The sequence below is a fragment of the Convolutriloba macropyga genome, chromosome 8 (assembly GCF_964194025.1).
Source record: "Convolutriloba macropyga chromosome 8, txConMacr16.3, whole genome shotgun sequence".
Classification (NCBI taxonomy): Eukaryota; Metazoa; Xenacoelomorpha; order Acoela; family Convolutidae; genus Convolutriloba; species Convolutriloba macropyga.
Window position 1 is genome coordinate 43,610,074 of NC_134475.1, and position 14,394 is coordinate 43,624,467.

The following is a 14,394-nucleotide window of genomic DNA, read 5'->3' on the forward strand; positions in this document are numbered from 1 at the left end:
CTCAAAGCGGCGGGACACGAAGGACAAACGGGAAGTCGAACGAGCAACGCGCGACAAAAGGGAAGCGTTACGGACAGGAAGTCGAGCGAGCAACGCGCGATGAAGCGGAGACGTTACGGACGGGAAGTCGAGCGAGCAACGCGCGACGCAACGGAAACGGAACAGACGAGAAGTCGAGCGAGCAGTGCGCAACGGAACGGAAACAGGACGGACGGGAAACTGAGCAAAAAACGCGCAACGCAACGAAACGGGACAGTGGGGAAAGAACGGGCGGGAAATGAAGTCAGAAAGAACTTTGTTAGCAGACCACAGCAGAAAACTCAACCAAACAACCTAGCCGTAACTCCAGAACAAACTTAAGTCACTCCCTAGGAAGAAGGAGAGAAGCTACTGCAAGACATATACCATAATTCATTATGGGACTTAATATAACAACAAATTAATCTACGGCAAAGCATTAAAACGCTAAAAGGATGAAAAAGTCGAGAAGTTTACTAGCCGTAACTCCAGAAAAAACATAAGTAACATCTTAGCAAAAACCGAACCAAATAAACAATCAGCATACTAACGGTATTAAACAAACTACAGCAAAATTGAAAAAACTACAATAGTGTATTTTTAGACTAAGACAGTTGGAAAAGTCCAGAGAAAATCCAGCCGTAACTCGAGAATAATTTTAAGTCACACCCTAGAGGGCAACAGGACCAAACCAACTACCAGTCAAACAGGTACACACAAACATACAGCAGCAAAATCAATATACTACAACAAGCCGGCTACTTAAATAGTAAACTTGAAAAATCAAAGGTCAATCCAGCCGTAACTCGAGAATAAACTTAAGTCACACCCTACCAAGCTGTAAGACCAGAGCAACAAGACGGCTTACTAACGTACTCAACATACTACAGCAAAAACAATAGCATACTTCATCACATATGACATACTACATCGACATCCGGAAACGTAGCAGAAGAAACGAAAAGTAAAGTTTTGGGAGAGTGACGTTAATGAAAAAAACGGAACGTTGAAAGTTGGAGAGTGAAAGGAGGAAAAGGACGCGTACGAAACGTTACATGAACGAGCGACGAGAAAAAATTCTGGGACTTCGATCATTTTCTCTTTAGGCCGGAGGTTGTGGATTTTTTCACAAATTTTCTCTGTGTATTGAGTTTCACTCAATTGACGAACCTTCTGATTGAAATATCATAATTTTGAAAAAATTGTCAAAATTCTATGCTTTTGTCCAATTTTTACCAGTTTTGGTCAATTTTTTCTGCAATTTCTTTATTACGAAACGGTAAGTTTTTTGAATTGCATCAAAATTGACCAAAAATTTACAAAATTGAACAATATGGCATAATGTCTTCTCTATTTTTTCTATATCGCATGTTATTTTTTGATATACGGGCCAACTTGATCACTTTTTACAAATTTTCGACAATTTGACCAAAAATTTTCAAATTCGATGTTTTTTCGTCTCAAAAATCATGTTTGCGTGGGCCCCTTACCAGTATTTTTAAAAAAAGGAATAGTATAATTTCACTACCACATGCGATATCGAAAAAAATTCACGGGTTGGGTTTCTTACCGTCTAATTTCAACACAATAAATTAATGTAAACTCAATAAAATTTTTTTTGTTCTGTCTTACAGTTTTCTCTGACGTCAACGCAGTTGATAACTATCGTCCTTGTGATCACTGCCTGCCTCTTCTGCTACTGGCTGAACCATTTGCGTGTTCATTTGTATGACAATTTGCTATTCGAAAGCAGATACTGGGAGCACATTGCCTCTTACTATAATGTAAGTAAGTCTTTCAGCAGGGCGTTCTTGTCACATGAGATGGTCTGCAACTGAATGCTGTGTTAAAATAGCTCGAAACCAGATCCATCTGTTGACTGCCCACTACATTATCTTTGGTGATGTAGACAATTTCTTTCCAAGGCATGTCTGGTCCACAAACACTTCTGTCTACTGGTCTTGATGGTGAATCTTGGCCGTCGATGTCGGAGCAGTTACCTACTCCAAAGTCCTGTCTGGTCAACAGAGTATTGCAAACCACAACAGAGCAGAGCTTCAAATTCGAACAACAATCACAATCGCAACAGTTTCTAAGTTTCATAAGTTTATCAAAAATGAAGAGTGTTCGTAATCCCGGGTCGCGGAACCATATAAACTCAGAAAAAACTGTAGTTCGCGAATTCAGTTCGCTATAGTATAATGCAACGTATCTTTCATACAAGGTTTAATAAGACAACGTACAAGCATTAAGACGTTCAATTCAACAACGTGTCAGCATTAATAAGATCAAGACAACAAGTGAAAACTTAGACGGCGCGGATTTTGATGCTCTTTTACCGGTTTTTTGTCTGATGTTATTGACGTCAAAATTTGTTCGTAATCGTTCAACAATTGTCTAGATAACCTAAAAATATTGAGGCGAAAACCAACTTAGTCGATTCAAATCGTGGTTATATTTACTTAAAATTAGGTTAATTTAACTTTTTCGCAACTTTCTACGTATATTAGAACGTATTTAAATCTTATTTTAAAGATTAGAAATTCTCGAATCTGATTGGCTAAAATCCATTTACTACGTAACAAACTACTCGGGACTAAATTCAAATTTTCAACTTGACGACAATATGACTTTTAAGTTACACTTTTGAGACGCGCGTATGTAAAGTATATAGTCAATGTATCAGAGGCTAGATTTTTATAAGACAAGTTGAAGTGTGATTTGAAGTTTAAATTGCTCATCAGATGGTAGGTGTTGATCTAACAAAATAATGAGTGTCAACCCGTAATTGGCTAACTTTTATTGGTGAATGTGAAATATATATGGGAGTTAGGGAACAAGAAAAAAACTTGAGTGCACTAAAATGGAGATTTCAAAAAGTAGAGGCAGAAGAGAGAAAAAGTTCGTATGAGAATTTTTCGTTTTGTGACATTTTTCGTTTTGTCTGCAAAGATTTGACCTATAATCGTCTAAAATTTGACATGCGAAGGAATAAAGAATGAATAGAATGTTCCGTCAAAAGTGAGCTTTGCTCAGCATCCAATAAGGAATGCTCTTTAGCCTTGGAGGTGTTGGAGACGTTTAAAAGGGTGTTGTCAGATGACCACGAGGTTTCTTTCCCTGTGAATCAACTTGGGTCGCTGATGAACCCGAGGTTCCCGCTTCCTGACGCTTAGATATAAGTGACAAGATGATCGCGTTTACGCTCGGATTTAAAATTGTTTGTTTTTCAAAGCTGGAGGTGGAATATATCTGTCCTTGAGATACTGATATTAAATAAAATCGATAAATAGAGTTTTCCATCAAAAATGAACTTTTGCTCAGCATCAAATGCGCAATGTTCTTTACCCTTAGAAGTGTTTGAGACGTTCAAAAGGGTGCTCTCAGATGAACCCGAGGTTCCACTCCCTGTTAATCCAGTTGGTTCGCTGATGAACCCGAGGGTCACACTCCTTGTTGCTTGAGTTGTGTCGGATGAAGCCGAGAGTCCTGTGTCTTGACGCTGAGAAATAGGTGAGAAGATAATCCCGTTCAAGTTCTCAATAGCTTTTTGGACATATTTAAAATTGTTTGTCCTTCAAAGATGGAGGTGACAAAAATCTGTCATTGAGATACTGAGATTAAATAAAATCGATAGTTGTGTGCTTCTTGGGCTTTAGGGTTTTAGGCTTGCAAGACGTGGACTTGTGAGACAAAAGAGAGTCTCTGTTGTCGAAGCCGTAATGTATGGACTTTCTGAAATTCATGCGGTAGTTCTGGAGACGTTGGAATTGAAGTCAATAGAAAATGTTGGAGGGTTGTCAGTGGCCTTAATATACTTGCTAGTCTGTGTTGGTTCGTCAAAGGTTTCGCTCAGATTTAGTATGATGACCTGATCCTCGCTTGCAGTCTGGAGATTTGACTATCAGCTGTTCTTCTTAGTTAGCAAAATTTGGGGAGTGTTTGTAGAGCGCGTTGTACGTTCGATTTCTTAGTGTTTGCTGAAGCGGGTTGAGACTACTTTTTTTTCATAAATATTGTCAGATATTTTCCTAACTATCTGTGTTGGCGATTCGTATAAACCATTAGATCTATAGAGTATTCCTTGCCGAAATTAGCAATGTAGCTGTTTCTAACTCCTACATAAAGCCGGGTTTGCTGATCTTTGAACTGGTGTCTGTCAGTTCGATTGCTTTACCTGGTGCCAATACTTCAATCGAGACATCAAGATGATTATTGCTCTTCATCGGAGAAAATTTTGACACCTAATCAGGCAGCTTAGGACTGTCTGTGGGCAAGCTCCTGCATCTTTGATCCAAAGGGCTTTATTTGCATTGAGGCCCTGGTAATTTATCTAATGCAGGTTGTTCCATGGAGGCTACCATAATGCAGGTTGTTCCATTTGTATTGAGGCTACCTTCTCTCGATTTAAACGATTTCGTTTAACAGTATTCCGATTAAGTGCTTGATGATCGGATTCACTAGCTAGAGTTTCAAGCTAAATCTGGTGACAGCGGGTCTTTCGAAATGAGCTCTAAACGAAGATAATTTGATGGAGAGTTGTTTGCAAACTTTGCGCTGGTAAATTGTTTTCAACGCTTTCTTAAAATCCTTTCCTTTATTTGGGAAATCATTTTGTTGCATTACACATAATAGTGCAAGTTTTAAAATTTCAAAATGGCCTAAGCGTCGTTTGCAGGATCTTCGATTATAATTATATCAGTATTTTCGGACAGCCTTTTCATTTGATCAGAAAGTGTGTTTCGAGGTAGACTTTGTATATAATTTTTCTTGTCGATAAAAGTTATAACACTTTCACTCGAAGTTAGCGGATAGAATTTCGCTTAAGGATGTTCGCTAAACATATCGATAGCTATTAGAATATAGAACTCTTGGCCAAGGTCGTCTAAGAAAGTGCACGCAAAATCTACTTTAAATTCTTCATTGAGCTGTTGCCATTCGGACAGAGTCCTAGATTTACATTTTGCTATGACTGTTATAATATTTTTACCAATTGAAGTGTATTGCCATTTTATCGCCACATCACAGACAACCATGATAATCTTTCCAGAAGGGATGAATAAAAATAGATAGGGTTTCGCAACGTTTTTTTTTTGGGGCACTTACACAGTCGCGAGGTTCATCGAAGATGCTAGGAATCACATTCTTGTTAAAACAATATCCAGCATTTCCTTGATGTGAGTGTCAGTTGAGTCTTTGAAATAGATCAACTTTTCTGATTTGTTACTCATTGAGGAAATATTTGAATCAAAAGAAAATAGCGCGTTGTTTACGGAGTTGATACTTGAGCATCGCATTGGGATTTCACTAGAAATTATATTGTCAGAGTAGCTGAGTAAAGACCAACTCGGACTTCAAATCAATTGTCAGTTGTAGAATGCAAAATATTATCAAATATTTTTTACAAAAGTAAGGATTAGTAGTAAGTTAATCTACTTTGATATTTTAATTAGACGTTATGATAGAGACTAAATTGCGTTATTCTCCCTTACCACTAAAAAATTTCTACGCAATTGGAAATTGTTCTTCAATTGCAGCGCGCACGCCCTCTCTTATTATATGGCTGTTGTGTTACGAGTTGCGCCGAAAAAAGTTTTCTCCAGCTTGAAAATTTCGGCTTTGATTGATCTTAAGTACGATTCAATTGATTCTGTCCAAGAACATTTCAAATCTTTCTTGAAAAAATTTTTGAGAGGATGGTGTCGTACAGATTTACAATCTGTAGATTTGAATTGTTTCGTAGTGCCAATTAGCGTTCTTTATTTCGGCCAATTTAAGAGTGAATTGGCGGAGCGAATTCAAGCTTTATTTTGTTATTCAAATATCGTTTATTTGAGTTACAAAATTTAGGTTGATTTGGCGGAGCGAAATCACGTCAACTATCTATCGGGTATTTCGCTTAGCGAGATATACCAAATTTTTGTTGTGTCTGAATTTAGACTTTGGCGGATCGAAATCTAGTTAAGAGAGAGAGTCAACTATTTTAAATTAAGAAATTGAGAAGAATGAAATTAGGCAAGATTAACAAAACTGCTTCACAAATTGTTCACAAGATAACATTACTAAATTGCGGCAACTGACAATCACGAGACAAGGTGAACAGACAAATGATCATGCATAGGATATAAACAAATTAACAAGTATGAAATCATCAGATTTGATCTTCAAAATTAAACTGAATAAATGAACAAATTAAAATAAGGAAATTGAACTAAATTAAGTTAAACAGAAATTGAACTAAATTGGTTGCACCAAATTAATGAACTCAAACTAAAAATGTACTATTGTACCACATTTCCTCCTTGGCGGAAACAAATAACATGTTATTTATCAGAAAATTAGTAAGAAATATGTACTTGTTAAATAATTAATACTGTAATGTTTTAGACAGAGTTTGGAATGGTCAGTTTTATTCATTAATCGCTTTCGCTTTCATAATACCTTTCCGCTTCGCCAACTGTCATAGATAATTCGGGTTCCTCATAATTCGGAGAGACGTAGAATTGAGTGGGGTAGGAAGTTGTTGGGGAGCATGGGCCGACTGTGAAGTTTGACTCCTCTTGGTTGGATTGCGCTGCAGCCGTTTGTATTGCAGAAATTATGGACTTGTTTTCGATTTGTTGTTTTTTAATGTTTTGCCGTCTCTTCTGTTTTCCAATTGCTGAAGTACTTGGTGTTGAGGGAGGGCATGATTGAATTGGATTCACAGACTCATCCGATTCTGTTGTTGAAGTCGCAGAGCGTATTCTCTTTGAAGGAATTAGCGCTGCGGATGCTTTCGTGGCTGCTTTTCTTTTCGGTCTGCTTGGTGGCTCCGCGATAATGATGCTTGAAGTCGGTAGTTCCATTGGCACTGCGGGATCGTTATTTGACTCCGTGGTTTGATTTCGCGGCGCCGTTGCTTGTTGTATCTTTGGCTTGGTCGGCATTCTTACTCTGAGGGCGCGTGTTACATTAGAGTGAATGGACGACACTGTGCTGACGTCATCTGCCACTTTTCTGTGTTTCATTTTCTTTCCACCTTCTAACTTTTTTCTTAGTTCTTTTGCATGGTGATGAATGATTTCCTCCGTTGTTTTTCCGTGGGGATTTTCGGGCGTCTATTTGCATATATTTGCAAATCTGTTTCTCGTTCTGCCTTTGTGCCGAACTTTGCGAGGTCAGAATTCCGTATAGTAACCTCTGTCTTGCCCGGTTCTTTGATTATTGATGTGTTTTCGGTTGTTTTAATAACTGACGATCCTGGTGCAAGTACGTCGTAGAGACCGTCGAGACTTTTCTTTGATCGTTTTATTTGTGGTTTTTTCTTTGCCAATTTGAGCTCCAGTGACGATTCTGTTCTTGGTATCGGTTGGCCAACATCGGGATGAGAAATTAATCTCGATTCTTTATCTGGGTCGTCCCTCTGTCTTTTCATTGCCTCCTTGCCCAGTTTGTCCTTGTTTTTTTCCATTTCTATGTCGCTTCGCTCATCATTATCCCATTTGTCGTCAGTGATGAGTTGGTCCCATTTGACAGTCTCCAAATCTAAATATTTGTTAAGAATATTTTTGTAAGTTAAACTTTTTGAATCAGGATTAGTCGTTATATTGCTTAATGGTGTATTCGCTTTTCTGCCAAAATGTGCTTCAAAAGGTGATATTCCAATGGTCTTTTGACGACATATTCGTAATTGATAAATTATCGAATTTATTGATGCTTTCATGTTAAATTGATTTTGCGCCGCCGTTTAAATACAGGCTAAGCGATTCTTGATTGTTTGAATGAGTCTTTCAACCAAACCAATAGCTCTGTGGTCGTGTATTGGCGCCTCGATTAGCTGTATATTATTTTGATTACAGAATGTTTTAATTCGATGCCCCGTTTGACATCTAGCCTGATCCAATCTAATCGCGCGGGGTATACCGTGTAGCAAAACATATTCTTGAAGAAACTTTAAAATATTATCTGCATTGGCTCTATCAAATACCTTTGCTGTTAGAAATTTCGAAAATCGATCAATACATGCAAGAAAATAAATCTCTTGATTTTTCTCATTATAAATGGGTCCTCCAAAATCAATTTGAATCTCTTCATTAGGAACTTTACATAGCTTTAATGGTGCCCATTTATTTGCTGGTATAATAGGTTTTAAATTTTTACCAATTTTGACACATGGGTTGCACTTTGCTGTTTTGGTGGCAATATCCCTGTGCATGTATGGCCACCACGCGTGTGTCGCCATATCCGTCATTCCCCATGTGCCAGGGTGAGTTGCGTGGATTGCATCTACATACGCATCCTTGATAGCATGTGGGAGTGCAATTCTGTCGTCTATGCAAACACACCCATTCTTCACGTGTAAGTCCTTCCAGAAGGAATGAATGTAGGGTGAGATTTGTCTGCATCTGTCTTCATTGGACGTCAAAATGCAGTCGCGAATCTCTTTCAAGATCGCGTCCTTTGTTTTCAGGCTGGCCATGAGAGAACTTGAGAAGATTTTTGAAAGCGCGAAATTGAAGGAATCCATGTACAAGTCGTCTACCGAAGGCGAAGTGGCTGTTGTATCTGTAGTAGGTGTAATGGGGGTCACGGGTGCCGCTTGAACAGTAGAAGGCCCCGCTTCTGCAAATCGAACTCTCGAAGGGGTCGATTGTTTTACAGTCATCAGTGTGTCGTCGTCAGAAGGTGATTGAGACATCATATATACTTTCTTGAATTTTGTTGCGATGCGTTGAAAATGATTTTGATTAGAGTGTGACTGTTCGGTGGGTCGGTTTAAGGCAAAAAGCGATTGAGGAATGTTAGTTGTTTCGATTTTGGGGATGGAATTTAAACTATTTATCGTTAATTCGCTAATTGAGTCGTCAATTTGCGTGCTTGTAGAATGTTCTGGATTTCGCGGTGCGAAATCACCACATAAGTTATTAGTGGAATTTGGATTAATTACGACGCAATTTGTAGATTGATTTCGCGCTGCGAAATCGACGTAATTTTCAGCATTTAATAAGAAGCGTTTCGCGCTACGCTTAATTATATCCAATTTAGCTACAATAAATTGCTCGTCGTATGTGGATATATTAGCAGCTTGATGATGCGGGTCGCGAGATATATAATCCACTAATCCCATTTTTGTGCCCGGAAGGTGATCAATCGAAAATTCAAATGGTAGTAAACGATATTCCCATCGCGTCAGTCTACTATTATAGGATTTATTGGATCTGTTTTCTCTCATAATAGAGAGAAGGGCTCTATGATCAGTTATCACAGTAAAGGGTTTGCCGTATAAGTAATACTTAAAGTGTTCCACTGACCAAACAACACCCAGAAGTTCTTGTTCGTTTATGCTATATCTGTCTTCAACAGAGTTCAAAAATCGCGACGCGAACGCTACAGTATGCCACCCATTAGGTGTTCGTTACTCCAATGCACATCCCAATCCCCTACGCGAGGCGTCACATTTAATTCGCGTTTCCAAATCCGGATTGAAATGTTTATTTTCAGTCGTTTCCGTAATTTGTTCTTTTATTAAAGAAAACTGTTTATCGTGCTCTTCCGTCCAGAGAAATTTTGAATTTTTCTTAAGCAATGGTCGGAGGGGGTAACATAATTGTGACAAATTTGGAATAAATTTTCCAAGATGGTGTACAGATCCCATAAAAGATCGAAGTTTTTTAAGATTAGTAGGTGCCGATAATTTTCCGATTGCATCTGTTTTACTTGAAAGTGGGGTTACACCAGACTGCGTAATATTATGACCGAGCCATTCAATCGTCTCTTTTGCGAAATGACATTTTGCCAGATTTATGCGTAAATTTTCCTGATCCAGTTTTATTAGACATTTTCTTACTAAATGAAGATGATTTTCGATTCCACCTCTACTAACGATCAAAATGTCATCTAGGAAACAGAAAGTATTTTCTAAACCGGCTAGGGTACAATCAATAGCTTTTTGGAACTCCGCCGGCATGTCTGTCAGCCCATAAAATCCAGTTTTAAATCGATATGTGCCAGTCATATCACCACTGACTATATTGAAGTTACAATGGCGGGCCGTATCACTGTGTAGCTTTAATTGACTATAAGCGTATTGCAAATCAAGAGTTGTGAAATAAGCAGTCTCCTGCGGCGCGTTGACAGTGTTTGCGAAATCGTTTGAATTAGCGAATCTATATTAGGCATTTGATACTTGTTTTATGAATAGCTTTGTTTAGGATTTTTGAATCAAGGGCTATTTTGATTAACTTATCCTTTTTTACCGTAATGACAATCGGAGATATGAAAAATTGATCTGAACAGTTGTTTAACTTTTCAATATGTCCTTCATTTAACAGTTTTTCTAATTCAACTTTCACTTTCGGTTGGAGGTGAATGGGTACTTTTCGTCCTTTTTGATGTATTACTCGATAATTTTTGTGAAATTTTGAATTGACCGTGTGGTTTTTTGATTTCCCAATTCGAGATATCAAATCAGGAAATTCCTTTGCCATTGATTTCTTGATTGCACAAGGTGGATCTATATTGTTAACTTCAGATTGCGGACAAGGCTTCTGAGAAATTGTAATACCTAAGTGGTCAAAAAGGTCCCGTCCTAATTTTGGTCTAAAGCCATCGGATACAACTGTTATTTTTGCCTTCTGTAGACTCCAATCATTGCATTTTACCGGCGTTTTCAAAGTACCAAGAGGTTGGACGATATCATTCCAAAATGACTTCAATTCCAATGGTCTTTTCTCCGACCATTGTGATTGAGCGCAATTGAGCATTATTTCTCTTGCGAGTGACATATTAATAATGGTACAACCACTACCAGAGTCTAGAAGTAAATCGCAGTTTGTGTTTCCAATTGTTAGTGTTAAATTTTTCAGTGTCAAATTTGGGGAACTCGTATTTTCAATAGTGGCAACGTAATTATCATCCGAAGAATCATAGTCTGAATTGATTTGCGTATTATAATTGATATAATTGACGTTTAGACTTTCCTGGCTAGAATTTTGATTAGATGTTTCTGCCGTATCTATATTGTTAATGCGATTAGTTTGTTGAGTGTTTCTTGAAGAATTAAGTCTTCGACGACAAACTTTAGCGAAATGGTTTTGCAAACCGCAGTGATTACATTTCTTACCCATTGCGGGGCAAACCTGACGATGTGTAGGTGTCCAGACTTGACCACAACCACGGCATTGACCAATGGGTGCACGGTTTGTGACTGTTCTGCTTGATTGAGGTCCTCGTGCTCCCGCGCCGCGAAATCGATTGAATTGTTGTACTGTGTTTACCGTACTGCCAGTTGCGCCGTTATTAGATGAAATTCTTTGCTGATTCTGATTACCCATTTCCATGTTTACTGCAATGCTGAGTGCCCTCTCTGGTTCGACTGTGTCCCTTAGAAGCTCTCGCTGAATGTCATCGTCTAGCATGTTAGTGATGAAAATGTCCCTGATGATGGCTTCTTCACGGTTTTCAAAGTCACAGTTTTCAGCTAGTTCTTTTAAGATGCTGTAAAATTGCTCTACAGTCTCGCCCTTCTTTTGTTTCCGAGAAAAGAACACAAATCGATCGAATGTGATGTTTCTTGGGCGGATAAAGGCAATCTCCATCATTTCCCGGAGTTTTAGAGTAGTCAAATCATAAATGTTGTCGTGCGGAAATTTTTGTGTTAATAGTCGTCTTCCTTCAGTACCAATACTGAGGTACAACAAAGACACGCATTTCTGATCGCACAGATTCCAAGGACGCTCCCCACATAGTATTCCCGCTTCGGTTGTTTTTTGACACTTTAGTTCCCATTGTAGCTTCAGCTGGTTGTTTCTTACTCTACGTTCTCTTTCTGCTTCCTCGGTTGTGTCGTCAATCGGCATTTCGTACTTCGGTTCCACTGGTAGGCGAACTGTCGATGGTTTGGGTTGAAGCAATATGTCTATAGTTATGTTCTCGCGAGCGAGAATCGCTAGTTTTAATTGAATTCTCCATTTCTCCCATCTGATCGGTGGGTCTGAGGTTGGTCGTTCCCAAAATGGCTCTATCGACAGCGGTGTTTTTCTCGATTCTCGAGCTGGCTGCGCCATGTCGTACAGATTTACAATCTGTAGATTTGAATTGTTTCGTAGTGCCAATTAGCGTTCTTTATTTCGGCCAATTTAAGAGTGAATTGGCGGAGCGAATTCAAGCTTTATTTTGTTATTCAAATATCGTTTATTTGAGTTACAAAATTTAGGTTGATTTGGCGGAGCGAAATCACGTCAACTATCTATCGGGTATTTCGCTTAGCGAGATATACCAAATTTTTGTTGTGTCTGAATTTAGACTTTGGCGGATCGAAATCTAGTTAAGAGAGAGAGTCAACTATTTTAAATTAAGAAATTGAGAAGAATGAAATTAGGCAAGATTAACAAAACTGCTTCACAAATTGTTCACAAGATAACATTACTAAATTGCGGCAACTGACAATCACGAGACAAGGTGAACAGACAAATGATCATGCATAGGATATAAACAAATTAACAAGTATGAAATCATCAGATTTGATCTTCAAAATTAAACTGAATAAATGAACAAATTAAAATAAGGAAATTGAACTAAATTAAGTTAAACAGAAATTGAACTAAATTGGTTGCACCAAATTAATGAACTCAAACTAAAAATGTACTATTGTACCACAGATGGCATAGTGCAACTAATTATGGCATATGTTTAGTGATAAGGTGATCGGATCTTAGGACGGATCTGATTTGGTTGAAACTTTTTGAGGCAGATAGGCTCAAGGTTGATGATGTTCATAAAATTAGAGGCGTTACACACGAATTGGCAATCGCATAGTGTAGCCATTTGAATAAATGTTGAAAAATATGACAGTTTGGAGAACTAATTCAAAGATTTTCCGTGTCTAGTAATTCGGTTACGCGTACAAGTCTTTCTCATTAAAATTTTGACGCTGCGTAACTATAATTATTTCACCTCACAGACAGTACGTGTACTTCGTATTTCGTGGTGCTAAATTAACGTTCATCGTATTTTGAAATTTGGACAGCATATTCCATAACTCAGGGACGAAATTAAGTTGACTGTATTGTACGGGTATTTCGACTTCAATGTTGCTAAACCAGACGTCGCAGACTTTTTCACCAATTGTGCTGACATTTCCGATACTGTGAATTAGTATTTCGATGTTTGGAATTTGATAATCGTTTTTAGGTCTTGCTTCAATTTGCACCTTTTGAATAAGTTGAAATTCTGATTGGCTTATTTCTCTTAACTGTAATCACGACTTGAATTTAGGAATTTATCGGGAATATGTCCTCCTGCGATTGAGTCTGAGAGTTCTTTTGTGAACTCCAGATTAGATATTAATTGGAATTATGTCACCTTTTTGGTGTGTTGCTGTGAAAGGGACATATTTTTGGAAAGATAAAGTCAGATTGATAAGCTAAAACATAGTCTGAAAACTGTGGTCTACGATGCTCGGGAAAATGGGCTTTTCAATAGGTGGTCTTCGAGAACACAAGTATGTTCCACCCCTGTGTATCCACTGATCAATTCGAAGAGCTCGAAAAAGAAATGTTTTTCTTGGAAAAAAAATTGAATCTCGTGCTGTCAATGCGGTTTTAGTATGCCTTTGAACATGGATCAACAATACATAAAGAGAGATTTATTGACAACCTTCGAAGAACTGCGACTGGCGAAAAATGATTGATTTTAATGTATTTCGTGCAAGTTCGGCCGACTGTTGGGCATCGGGTTTAAACATCCTTATTGTAATTAAAACTACAATTGCTACAAATCTTTGTATTAGAGCTCGCTTGTTTTGAATTTTTATTGCATTCATGCTGCTAACCGATGGTCGCATATCTAAAGCAGAGAATATTTTGTCTTTATGACTTTGATGCAGTGCTATTCTAAGTGCCTTCAAGGATGTTTAATTTTCGAATTCTAATTGGAATTGTTTTGCAATTTGCAGGGCTTGATCTCGTTGAACCGTGCCTTTGAGTATCTCTCTCTTTCTCTCCCTCTCACTCTCTCTCTCTCTCTCTCTCTCTCTCTCTCCCTCTTTCTCTCTCTCACACACTCTCCGTCTCTTTCTCTCTCTCTCTCTATCTAACTCTAACTATCTCTCTTTCTCTCTCTCTCTCTCTCTCTCTCTCTCTCTTTCTCTCCCTCTTTCTCTCTCTCACACACTCTCCGTCTCTTTCTCTCTCTCTCTATCTAACTCTAACTATCTCTCTTTCTCTCTCTCTCTCTCTCTCTCTCTCTCTCTCTCTCTCCTCTCTTTCTCTCTATCTCTCTCTCTCTCTCTCTCTCTCCCTCTCTCTCTCTCTCTCTCTCTCTCTCTCTCTCTTCTCCTCTCTCCTCTCTCTCTCTCTCTCTCTCTCTCTCCTCTCTCTCTCTCTCTCTCTCTCT